Source organism: Ailuropoda melanoleuca, chromosome 8, assembly GCF_002007445.2.
Source record: "Ailuropoda melanoleuca isolate Jingjing chromosome 8, ASM200744v2, whole genome shotgun sequence".
Classification (NCBI taxonomy): domain Eukaryota; kingdom Metazoa; phylum Chordata; class Mammalia; order Carnivora; family Ursidae; genus Ailuropoda; species Ailuropoda melanoleuca.
Window position 1 is genome coordinate 86975905 of NC_048225.1, and position 13416 is coordinate 86989320.

At 44.0% G+C, this 13416-nt stretch overlaps 1 protein-coding gene across 1 annotated transcript in view; it reads left to right on the top strand.

Annotated features, from left to right (window-relative positions):
* Nucleotides 1–13416, top strand: part of RGS8 (regulator of G protein signaling 8) — a 130085-nt gene that overhangs the window by 63538 nt on the left and 53131 nt on the right. Inside the window, exon 4 of the mRNA XM_034666834.1 lies at nucleotides 2225–2456. The gene's annotated coding sequence lies outside the window, so the exon portion shown is untranslated. The remainder of the gene's footprint in view (nucleotides 1–2224; nucleotides 2457–13416) is intronic.

A 13416-nucleotide genomic window follows, 5' to 3' on the forward strand; every position in this document is an offset into this window, starting at 1 on the left:
GATGAGAGGGACACTCTTTGAGATAGGGTGAGCCCTCAGGGAAGGCCTCTCAGGGTCTCTGAAACACCAAACTTTTAGTCCTTCTACTTGCCGGTAGTCCCTTCTGGGTGTCGTCATGAAATGAGCTGGGAAGGTGACTATATCTGTGTACTAAGGTCAGAGGTATCATCCTCTTTCAATAATTTCAGTTCAGAGTCACTGGCATATAAAAGGAAGGAGACACTGTTGGTTTCAGGAAGAAAAATGGGCCTGACTTTTTTCCATACAGAAGTTATTGATGTTTCCAGTGGCCTCATCTGCACCCCACCTCCCAATCTCAGCATGATTTTCAGCTTCTTACACTAGGATATAGCGTGGCCCTCATTTAACTGTAACTATAATGCAGCAGGTTATTGAAATAAACAAATGTACAAGGCATTTTCTCAAAGCTTATATAGCCTTCCTAACTTTTGTACAGATGAGTGTCCTAGGTCACAGAGCTAGTAATAGTAATGAGAGCTACTCAGAGTGACTACTTGCTATGTGCCAGGGACAGCTGAAGTGTTTTTACCACATATTCGCTGCAATTTTTCTAGGAGACAAGCATTAGTATGCTCATTACGTGTTAGAGGAAGTTGAGGTTGGAGAGATGAAAAGACTGTCAAGTCACACAAGTACTGAGCATAATTTTGTGCCTGATTCCCAAACACTATTCACTTTCCATCCATCTATGATCATTCCTAAGGTGAAATCAGGCATTTGTAGGTGACCCCAGAACCTCTATGATCTGAGTCATGGAAGAGCAGCAGGTCCAAAGTTCAAACTCAAGTCCCTAGATTGCATCGTATCTAAGAGCATAGGCCGCGGTGGAGGTCACACAGATCTTGGTTTAAATCCAGGCTGCGGAACTTACCAGCAGTGTGACTGTGGGTGATTTATGGAGACTTTCTGATTCTCAGTTTTCTGATCTGTAAGTGGGCATAATAAACATCTACCTCAAAGGATTATTTGGGAGAATTAAATCATGTGTATTCTGTTTTTAGAGCAATTTTTGGTGCATATGAAGTTACTTTTTAGCCATTATCATTCTGTTTCACTGTGGCAAACCCTAATATTCCCAGTCTACAACCAACCACCCACTTCCTTGCAAAGGAAACCACAATTCTCTGTAGCTCTCAAGTAACCACAATACGTGACAGACTTGACCCTCTCCTCATCCCTGGTAGGTAGATTGTGATTGGTCTAAGTCAGAAGTTCTCAAAATGTGGTCCGGGGATAAGAAATATCAACATCACCTGGGGACTTGTTAAAAATCACACGTTCAGGGGACGCCTGGGTGACTCAGTTGGTGAAGCTATCTGCCTTTGGATCAGGTCATGATCCCAGGGTCCTGGGATTGAGCCCCGTGGTAGGCTCCCCTGCTCAGTGGGGAGTCTGCGTCTCCCTCTCCTCTGCACCTCCCCCAATTCTTTCTCTTTCTCTCTCTCTCTCTCTCAAATAAATAAACAAAATCTTAAAATACAAAACAAAACAAAACACGCGTGTTCGGCCTCCACCCAAAGTCTACTGAATCGAAAACTCTGGGAGTAGAGCCCAGCAACCTGTGTTTTCACAAACCCTCTAGCTGACTCTGTTAATGTTTAAAAACCACTGATCTAAAGCAATCGTGATAATCTTATTCCCCTTTCCAATAATTGGGTTAAGCATGGCCATATGACCCAGTCTTGGTCTATAGGACCTGAGAAGGAGTCAGCTGGGGAGGGGAAGTGTGCTGAAGTTTTCTTTGTGCATTTAAAGAGATGCATTCTTCTGTGCACGATGCTATTTGTGGTGTATGGAACACCTGGAATTATTCTTGCCACTTTGAAACTGTGAGGAAGATGTTTCTTAAGAAAGGCAGAGGAAAATGGCAGGAAGAACTGGATCTTTGTCAATGTTGCTGAGCTGCTGAATTAGCCAACCTCTAGACTTGCCCTTATGTGCTATAATAAAATTATTGATCTGTAAGCTACTTTTAGCTGGTTTTCTTACTTGCAGTTGAAAACAAACTGTCTGATATTCCCACACAGCAGTTGTCTCTGTGTAAACCAGTGCTCTCTGAAATGTGCAAAGATTATGGTGCACGGAAAATGTGGGCTTTAATCACAGTCATTATTTATTTTAGTTTTCTTTAAAATTATTTATATTTATTTAGTTTTATTGGTGGTGGAGGGGCAAAGCATTCATTTTGTTTTTTTTTCATTAGACTCTGGATGAGCCAAGAAGATGTCAGACAGCTCGATGAAGAGACACTTAGTTGTTCCCATGTGTCTAACGATCCGGATGTTTGGCTTCTGAAAATGAAAACATGGGGAGCATGAAGCAATGTTTTCACTTTTCAGCTAGATTTTGGTATCGTCTTGAGACCATTATTGAGAAGAGCCAGGAATAAAGGATTTATGCAAGAAATGGGATCACCCTAGAGCACCAGTGGCCAGGTATGCTGCCTGTACAGTAATTATGTCTTTCATGTTTTCAACCATTCAGAAGAACTGAAATCTGCTATGTTCACGGTACTGTGTTATGGGGGGGGTAGTTATGACATCATATGTAAATATTACTTCATAGACAGAAAGACAGTCTTTGTCTTCCAAGAGCACATAGTTCAGCGGAGAGCAACTGGTATAATGAAATAGATTGAGGTGGTAGAGATTAGCAAGGTGTTTGTGGGGGTGTGGAGAAGGGGAGCCCTCATTCATTTCGTTATTCAACACATACTCATTGTTATTTAATGACAACGATGCTGTTTTAGGCTTTGGGGGGAGAGTGATAAGCATTACCAGCTCTGGTCTCTACTCTCATGAAACTTAGAGTCTAATGGGAAAGACATGAATATAGAAACACAAACACACAGTTATAAATTCAGATAATGTGATGAAAGGAAAGTACTCTGCTATCAGAGAGAGTAATTGGGGTGATGCAGTTTGCTTTGGGCGTTCAGGAGAGGACTGTCTGAGGATGTGACATTTAAGTGAAGACCTGAAGGGTGAGTGGGAGTGAACATGATTAAGTCTGGGGGAGGCGGGGGAGGAAAGGTTAGAAGCATCTTCTTACAGGAAGTAGCACTAGAGCGGAGTCTCAGAAGTCAAACTGGTGTGGTACAAAATGCCTGTATCTGTGCACATAGGGTAGACTGTAAGGACTATACCAAGATGCTAACAGGGTTTCATCTCTGGATAATGGGATTTGTGTCTACTTTTAATTTTCTTATTTCTGTTTTTATTTACTGTATTTTTGGTATACTTTCTTGTAATAATAATAATAATAAAATTAATTTAAAAAGTAATCCTAAAAAGAAGGAGAGAAAAAAGGGTGTTTTCAAATAGGCAGTGATGGGGGTCAAGGTTTAGGTGTACGTGTCTATGGCCAGGCAGGGGTGGGGGCAGGTGGGTCGTATTGCCAGGCAACAGCTTGCAATGTTTAAATAACTGCTCATTACTTGGATGTCTTCTTAGGACTACAGCATGGCAGTGGGGATGGAGGTGAGAGATGGGACAGAAAAGTAGGCAAGAGGTCAGGTCAGGAAGGACCTTTGTGGTCAGGAAGAGTTTCAAGTCCATATGGAGTAAGGTGATCAGATCTGTATTTTAGAGACACACCCCTGGTGACGGTGGAGAGATTATGTGGGACAATGGCAGTCAGCAGGGTGAGCAAGACATGGCAGGGCCAGGGAATGGTTTTGTTCTTTTTTTTTTAAAGTGGTACATTCAACAGAGTGACCTCAGCTGCTCTTCATGGCTTAATGGTAAATGTGGCGATTCTTATTTGTATGGACCATCATGGCCGAGTTGAGTGATTAAAACATTAGCTTCAAATGATTAATTTAAGACCAGTCTGATGGGGTGCCTGGGTGGCTCAGGTTAAACAACCGACTCTTGATTTTGGCTCAGGTCATGATCTCAGGGTCGTGAGATCGAGCCCGTGTCTAGCTCCCCGCTCAATGGGGAGTCTGCTTCCCTCCTTCTCCCTCTCCCTCTGCCCCTCTCCCTGCTCTCTCTCTCTCAAATAAATAAATAAATCTTAAAAAAAAAAAAAAAAAAACCAGCCTGATGCCAAACAACTGGGCGGGTACAATTTTTTTTTTTAATGTCTCAGCTGCGTAGTTCCGTGTAGTACAGCCTCACTGTCTCCTTATCGTGGTCGTCACCATTTGTCCTGTGTGGGTCTTAGGAGGGTCAAGACCACCTTTCCTTTTCCTACCCTAGTGAGAGATCAGAACCAGGTTGTGTCTGTAGAATGATTGATTTCCTCACACACAAAACCCACTGAAGTATAAACAGTCATTATTATTTTCGCTGATGCCAACTTTTTGTGCAGGTTTTAATTTTGTCTTCATTTCAACCAAATCTGAGGTCTCCATGACTACAATAGAAGAACAGAAGGGAAAAGAATACTTCTGTCTCGGAACATCCTAAATGGCATTGTTTATTGTAAAATGTGGATATTTGAAAGGACCCCCACATTTTTAAAAGGTGTTAATGCTGTTCATATGGTGTTCCAAGCCAGGGACCCATTTTTATGTTCTAGTGTGGGTGGATATGTGAACACACTGGGAAGATATATCAATAAAGACTCTAGAAACAGACTAGAGGTTTCATGATAGAATTCAGATGCAGCAAGATATGTTTATTTACTTAGCTTCTAGGGCAGGGTCTGGGCTCTCTGGGACCTGGGTAATAAGGTCAAGTGTGGTCATAGATTGAGGTCCAAGTGGTTGTATGAGTTTACATTCTGAACACCTGAGGAAAAACTCCAGGAAAAACAGTCATGTTTTCATGCATCCTTCATGGGTGTATGGCTAGCCTTCCCAGCATGTTTAGAACATGACGATAAGTCAGCAGCTTTTTTTCAAGAGGCAATGAGTGTGTTAGAGGCTGTGCAGTTAATGGAAGGAATCAGAGAGGGAGACAAACCATGAGAGACTCTGGACTCCAGGAACCAAACTGAGGGTTACAGAAGGGAGGGGGGTGGGGGGATGGGGTAACTGGGTGATGGGTATTAAGGGCACGTGTGGTGATGAGCACTGGGTGTTATACACAACTACTGAATCCTTGAACACTACATCAAAAACTAATGATGTAATATATGCTGGCTAACTGAACATAATAATAATAAAAAAGAGGTTCTTTAATTTGAATATGAAATTAATATTTTGATCGAGACTATATTTTAAATACTGAATGGAATCAAAAGTCTCGGGATTTTTCTTCAAAGGACAGAGAAAGAAAGATTTGCAAGTATTGTTAGATGATATGATTAATGAAAAAAATAAAGAATTTTCTCATTGAGACCATTCCTGGGGGGAACAAAAGGCTTTGCAGTTAGATTTGAGTCCTAGCTAAGCCACTTATCTGTGTGACTTGGACAAGTCTTGACACCTAGGCTTAGATTTCTTTACCTGTTAAATGGGAGTAACAAAGCCCACTTTCAGGATTATTGTAGGGAAATAAGATAATATTTATAAAGTCCCTGGCATTTAAGAAAGTCTGTAATTGTTGCTTTTACTGTTGTTATTAGGTGCACTTTTAAGCTGCAGAGAGCTATGCATGCAGCTACTCAAGAATTTTTTTTTAAGTAGGCTCCATGCAGGGCTCCAAGCCCCAGCATGGGGCTTGAACTCAGAACCCTGAGATCAAGACCTGAGCTGAGATCAAAAGTCAGATGCTTAACTGACTGAGCCACCTAGGCGCCCGGCTACTTAAGAATTTTTATTTCTAAACGTAACACAAGTGTGAAGCGCCAGGGTAATGGAAAGCCAAGGAGGAAAATGGGGCCTGACATGGTGGGAAGCCGGAGTTAGGGTTTCCTGGTGCTCAAGGAGCTGAGATCCCAGGCTGTGTGCAGCATCTGAGAATTTGTGGAACTTAGGCAACCTAAGCCAGCACGTTCTGACTGTCAGTGCAGATGCCAAGTGCTTGGCAGACAGGGGCGTTAGGATGAAGCCTGCCTGCGGCCACATCACTAAGTTGGGTGGTCCAAAGCTGACGATGGGGTGAATGCTGGTTGCCCCCAGTCCACTGAGTAGCTGTCTTGATATTTGTCACTGGTGTGTGTCCCCAGCCACTTCTCAGTCCTCCTTTCCTTCCTCCTGGGTCTTGTCCTAGTCAGGTGTTCTGCTTCCTGTCAGGTACCCAGTCTGTGTCCTATTTTGGTTCTCCGCTTAAAGAGAGCAAACCTCTGCAAAGGTATTTGCTGACAAGGTGGGACCTGTGTTATTTGGAAAAGAACTCTCAGAAACTGGAAGAATTACATTTTAATGGCAGAACGATAGGCAACAGGTTGACGTTTGAGGTCTGGGGGCTCTGTCTAGCATTTGTGATTAGAATATGTCATGATGCCATGGCCACACTTTGGCTCAGAAGGCCACTAGTTGCCAGAAGTAGTGTTTTTAACTCTTACCAGGAGGAGGGAAATAATCAGGGGAAGGCTTCAGGGCAGGGAGGTACTGCCTCATCACTGTTCGCTCCCAGCCTGATGCATTTTGGGCTGACAGTGACTTTAATTGCAGAGCAAGGTGCTCGTGTGATGTACTCTGGGTGCCTCATCCATCTGCTCAAGTCAGGAATCCCACGCAAGGGGGTGTCATGTAAGGGGGTGTTCCCTCTGACTTCCTGATGCCTGTTGCCTCCACTGCTAGGAAGGTGCTGGGGAGACGTGCCAGGGAAGGGGGCAAAAGTACTCTAGAAACGTAGAAAATGCTGCAGTGGGAGATTCTTCTCAGGGACTGCTGATTTCTAGGATGGTGTGGAAATAATATTACTACTACCTGCCTTTTTTGGATCACTTTCTGGTTTTAGGCTCTGTGTTGAACACTTTTCATGATGTGTCAAACACCTGTTGTTTGTGCTTTTCCTACATTCCTCCTTATCTTCTGGTAATACCACCTGGATTTTTCTCTTGGGACTCACCTGTCCCCCAGTGTATGTGATCTTTGGGGACCTGCTTTATTCACCTCCTCTTCACCCCATTGGTGATGGTTATAGGGATGGCCAGATACATGACACTTGACCCTGGACAGATGGGATTGACAGAAGTTTCTTAGTCATATACACTCAGTGGGGTGGAGGAGACTGATGTCACACAGGGCCACATGCAGATTGCACTTGGGAGTAGAGTAGACCAGCAGGGGCTGTGGGAGGCAGACTTCATAGTACCAAGAAGACTGGGTGGCCCTTGGTTCTCACATGAGGATGTGATTGGGTTGTTTGAATAATTCCATGAGTTGGCAGGGAACTGAGACCAGCTACCCAGGAATAAACAGGAATTGCATGATACAGCCTCCATTTGATACAATGGGTCGTTTAGCTAGGAGACCTTATTTGCAGGAATGCAGGAGGAGGAGAATGAATTTGTGGTTAGGCCACTTGAGGTCCTCACTGTTTTCTCCAGATGTCAAGGCACACGTAATATTGGATCTTAATTTTAGGCCTTATACCACATCTGTGAATCCAAGGTCTGTGCCCTCCTATGGTGATGAAGATGGGTATGTGACCAATTCTGGACCAATCAGGGTCTCTCTCTCGGTAATATGAAACTTGAGTTCAATGAAACAAGTTGGGAAAAATGAGTAGAGTCGATTTGTCCAGCTAGGGTTGCCCTGGGGAAATTGTTCATTTCTGGAACCAAGCATCTTGGTGTTTCCTTGGACTGTGCTTTTTCTGGGACCTGAGCATTCCAGTTTTTGCTCTTGAATGTGGGAGTCGTCTCTTTGGTTAAGTTGTCCAGAGTTGAATTCTGTTGCTTGCAACCAAGCACTGTAGTGTTTCACGTTTATTTGACATACTAGCCCTAAAGGATAGTGGTTTTTATTATCCCTGTTTTAAAGATGAGGAAATTGAAGCAAAGAGATTGTTAGGATTTCCTGAGTTCACAAAGCAAGTAAAGGGCAGTAGTGAGGTTTGAAAAAAAGACAAATTAACTTGACAATAGTTTGCAACTTGTTATGTTCTTCTTCAAGACAGAGAATAGAGATAGCTTGTCAGAACTAAAATTCCAACTGGATAGAGGAGTGCCAATGAGATGTAGTGTCATTCAGTGGCAATGCCTGGTACCCACCCCCTAGCCACCCATGGTAGGTGCCCATCCAGCCTTTGGCCCTACAGTTCACCAAGAGCTGAGGAAGCTCAGGCCCTGGGTTCTACAGGCAATTGGTGTGAAGTGCCATACTGATGTGGAGACCATAATCAGACCATAAAAGAGAGAAGTCATCCTTTCAAACGGCTCTGATGAGTTTGAACCAAGCATATCGTGGCCTGAGTAGGAGGACCATGTGTGTGCACAGCTCAGAGATTCTTGTGTCTTTTCCCTCAGTAAGCATGCATGCCTGGCCTTCAGTGAGCAAAGACAGTTGGACTGAAGAGACCAACATTGGTCAGAGTGTAAATGATGAGACCCTGGGTTTTCCCACCAAGATATAAGACCCATAAAATGGAGATTTTACAAGAGAGGGGTAGGTACTATGTCCTATTAAGGATTTAAAAAACCACACACACATAACCCCACACATACATAAAAGCACATTTGCAAAAGTAGGAGGAAAATGAGGAAAAGGAAGAGCCACTAAAACCAAAGAAAGAAATTAGGCGAAGGTATGTGGAAAATGAGAAAAGGCATTTTGGTTAAGTCACTCTTTCTAGGTCAAAGGATGTTAGCTGTCCCGACATTCCACACAGGTGATTCTTTCCTTCCCCTGTCCTCTGCCTGTGGAGAGCTGCTGAGGGGAGCTGTGTGTCAGTGAGCAGATGTTGGGGCAGCAGTGTCTCCTTGGCTATTCATTCAGAGGTCACCACCTCAGGCCTATGGTCAGACAGGAAGTGGTTTCCTGCTGACACACAGCTCGAGAGCTTGTGGTGGCCCTGAACCCTGTTCTGCACTGAGGCCCAAACTTACTCCCCAGACTTTGCAGTCAGTGGTTCTCAGCAGGGTCCAGGAGCCTCAGTGCAGAAGGACACAATCAGCCTCTGTCTGGAGCCAGCCTCGTGGCAGGAGAGATGGAGCCGTGTTAAGACATGCAGAGCTAAAATTATCCTGCCCTTATTTCTGCAGCTGAAAGACACATGCTGTGAAAGTCATGGGTGTTATGCTGTCAGTCCATTGATGGCTTCAAATCCCTTGTCTGAGCCATGATTTCATTTCAGGGGTGGGGAGCCCAGGCACGCCTCCGTAGAGAGGGCTGCTTTTCAGCACAGGGCTGACAGTGGCTGTGAGCCAGGTCCTGTCTCTCCTTCATGCATCTCCTTGAAGGACACATAGGGCCCAAGCCAGGCTTTCCTCTCCTCTACAACCTGGGAGGTACTATGAGCAAAAATTCTTCTGTCAGGTCACACTGTGAAGGGATGAGGTCACTGAGTGGAAGACACACAGAAGGAAGGAGATTTCCTGCTTGACTCTTCACTAACCAGCCTTCTTCCCAAGAGTTGCTCCTGCCTTGGTTCACTTCCAGCTGCACTACTTACAAGCTATGTGACCTTGGCTTAGCCTCTCTCAGCCTCATTGTTATCATTGTGCAATGATAAACTTACCTCACATGATTATCATAAGGAATGATCCACATAAAAAAATGCAGCACTGTGCTGGCATAGAGCAAGTATGTAACATCTGCTGCTTATTGATGGTGATGACCAGATAGTTGTCTTGGGTGCTTCTGCCCTTTCCCTGGCCACAGCATGGAGATCATCTGGTCCCAAGTTAGGGGGTTATTGGAATGATTATCCTGATGGCAAGTGGAGGTATTTCAAATACTGAAATCAAATTCTTGATGCTTCTGGGCACACCCTACCCTGCTTCATACTTGGATTTGGACTTCTAGGTTCAAATTTCTTACATTCTTAGAAAGCTGGACTTCTAGATTCAAAGCCAGCCTCAAATGGCCAATGTTCACAGTTGCTCCAGTGTTCTTAGTGGGCAGGAGGCCATGTTCCTCAGCTGGACTGGTTCCGAGCAAAGCAAAGTAGAAAGACTGTCTTTGCCTCTCCAGCCACCTTCCTCAAGGCCCCGTTTACGATAGTGGCATCTTCCAAGGCATGTGGGGTCTTCTTGATCTTTTCTAGTTCCTGTCAATACTTTATTTTAGAAAATGATCTGAAACAAATTCACACTGAGATGTAAGTGACTGACAATTTAAAGTGTTACTTCTTTGGGGAATTTGGGTTTTCATATAAAATAATATCCTCCCATATTAATTTTAAGAGTAGGGAAGGCATTCTGGGGACATCAGGTCTTCCTACTTCGGTGGTTAATTACCTGCTTTATCTTGGTCTTCAGATCTCTCCTGTGTGGCTCAGCTTTTGTAGGTGGCATGGTTAGCACTGGTTGAATAGGAGAGCCAAATTATTATCTCGATCTATAGGATCTATTTCCAGAAAGTTTCCTGGAGGTTCTGAGGCACTGAATCTCACCCTCTCACTCCCTGACTTGTTCCTAAAACTCTTCAGTTACAGGAGAAGCTATTAAAATCGATGGCTGCTTTTTCCTTGCTGAGTCAGGGGAATGAGAGGCATTTCTGGGAATTTGAATGTCTTCCAAGAACTGGAAATTGCTGACAGTTCTCCTATACACAGCCTTGTTTTAAGAGGAACCTCACCCTCCACATCCCTTGTCCTTTTATTTATGTTGTCGTTTGCTTGTACTTACACAAATATTTACTCTTACTGTAGCATTGATTCAGTGAATATTATGGGATCATTTCTAAGGCTTTCTGCTTCATGCTCACCTATATTAATGCCGTATACTGTCGATAGAGTGGCGGTGATACAGAAGTAAAGATATCCGTAATGTATCTGTCATTTCATATAACAATAGTTACCTTCACTGTGTGTAAAAAACATTGTTAGACCTCTGAAATGGGATTTCATAGGTCCCTTGCAGTCAGGAGGCCAGGACTCATGTTTGCACCTGGCTTGCACGAACATCAATGGCCATGTGTATTGTGAACAATGATGCTAGAAATGCTGGCCCTTGGTAATCCTGGCTGGAGGTGCCTTTTGTGAATTCTTCATTCATTCCTTGCATGAGGACACTTTCTCTTGTCTCAGTCTACCAAAGTTATCTTGAGTCTGAGATTGGCTCCTGGAAATGGGGGCAGGAAGAGTGGATCTAGGATTCATACCTAACAAGAGACACGCACATAATCCACGTCACCAATTCCCTTTGGTGTAGTGGAAATAACAGAGAGGGAGTGGAAAGGAACCAGTTTTAGTGGGGAGAAACGGGGTGAAGGTTTAGTGCATGACGCTGTACGTTTGTCCCACTTTCCATGTGGGTCCAAGACAGCCCTGCCCCCTTACTTGCTTTTCTCAAATTGGCATGTTTTGCTTCTGTGGATGACTGAATTGGGGAGGGCTTCTGCCCTTTGAGGGAGTGTAACAGATTCCAGGCACGCGGATATAAACCAGAGGGAAAGCTGTGGTGGGGCTTGCCTGGAAATTGTTAAACCAAGGACAATGTGAGACATTAAGTATTTGCTTCCTTAGTGATTAACTTGTCAGTAAATTCAGATGTGGAGTCTCAAGGGGAAACCTCTCCAACCCATTATCATGAACGCTCATGTACTTTGGGAAGCGATTCCTGTGCTATTTCACATAAGCTGAGAAACTTGCATTTTATACAATCAGAGAAACATAGAAATCTGCAGTGTGGTTGCTGGAGGAATCGCTATTTATCTGAGTCCCACTAGATCAAAGCCACTTGGGCCCTGTGGATATTTGGGTTGAAAACAGTGCTTTTTATGGGCACAGGAGTGACTTAGTCGGTTAAGCATCTGCCTTCAGCTCAGGTCAAGATCTCAGGCTCCTGGGATGCAGCCCCACCCCGGTGTCAGGCTCTCTTCTCACCAGGGAGCCTGCTTCTCCCTCTGCCCCTCCCCCCATCTCTCTCTCTCTCAAATAAAGAAATAAAATCTTAAAAATAACAGTGCTATTTAGGCTTAGGTTTAAAGCCTATAGTGAAATCTCAATTGTATAAATGTAAAGTCTTTATGTACTATTTTTAAGAAGGTGGCAAACTTGTTTAGGGCAGAGACTGTATCTCATCCAGACTGTGTATCTCCTGCAAAACCAAGTGCCATGCTATCCCATTTGTTACTGTTCCATAAGTATTTGTTAAGTGAATGATGCAACTTGGAGGTTTCACTCCTACAAATTTTTATCTCAAACCAGCTTTTCTCAACACTCAGCCCACTCCACAGCCCCCTCCCTGACTTCTCAGTCAATGTGTGTTGAGGGAACGCCAACAAAACCTAATTAGGAAGGTAAATCTACTTTGAAATGCACACATATAAACAAATGTGGGCCAAAGGCAAATTGAAATGATTCTTCAGAATTGTCTGTGGTTATTATCCATGACCCTGTGCTGGCCCAATTTTTACAGATAATCAGGTTATAGTTGATATTGGTTCTGCATTTCCACTTTAGAACAGAGGGAAAAGATGGGAGGATGCTATAAGCATGGATTGGGAGAAAATAAACTTATAGAAACCCTGGAGTTGTGGTGAGTTGGAGACACAAGACAAAAGGGTAGTATTTTTCTTAGCTGAAGTCTATACGGATTTACCATTAGGCCACCCCTGGACGATTTCTATTTGCTATCTCTCTAGGTTGTTGCGGGTGGGGGGTGGGGTGAAGGTGGTAGGTAGGATCCATGAGACCAGAGCAGTTTCTCATTCAGACTAGATGCCACAACTTTCCCAGCCCCCAGAGAACAGTTCTGGTTTATAGCTTCTCCTACCACACAAGCCTCTCTCCCAGAAATTTGGGTAGCAGTTTAGAGTGGTCCTTCCCCTTCAGAGGGAAGGAGCTGAGAGTTTGGAGAGGTTGAAGCCTAGAGGTAGGGATTTTTTTTTTTTTTTTAAAGAGAGAGGGAAAGCACAAGGGGAGCAGCAGGCAGAGGGAGAGGGAGAAGCAGACCCCCTGCTGAGCAGAGAGCCTGACATGGGGCTCAATCCCAGGGCCCTGAGATCATGACCTGAGCTGAAGGCAGATGCTTAACTGACTGAGCCATCCAGGCACCCCTAAAGGTAGGGATCTCTGCAAAATTTATGTCAAGGCTCTGACTTGGAATTGTGTACTGAGTCTGGACCATTCTGGACTCCTCTATCTTGTCCAGCATTGCAGAGTTCAGGGCACATAACAGGTTCTCTGATGAATGAGTGGATGAGTGCATGAATGAATTTACTGGAAACAATCAAAATGCTTCTGCCCTTTTGTCATTTGCCTACATATCCCAGTGACCCACTGCATTCCCATTTAGAGGAGGTGACTTACTGGGCCACGTGCTTGCAATTAGACAACTGTGGTTTAAGTATGCTAGGTATCATGAGACAAAAGTTTTTATCTCTTTGGAAATATTGGGTCATCCCCTGGTGACCCATGCCTTCGACCTGGCCTAAAATTCCCATCATTA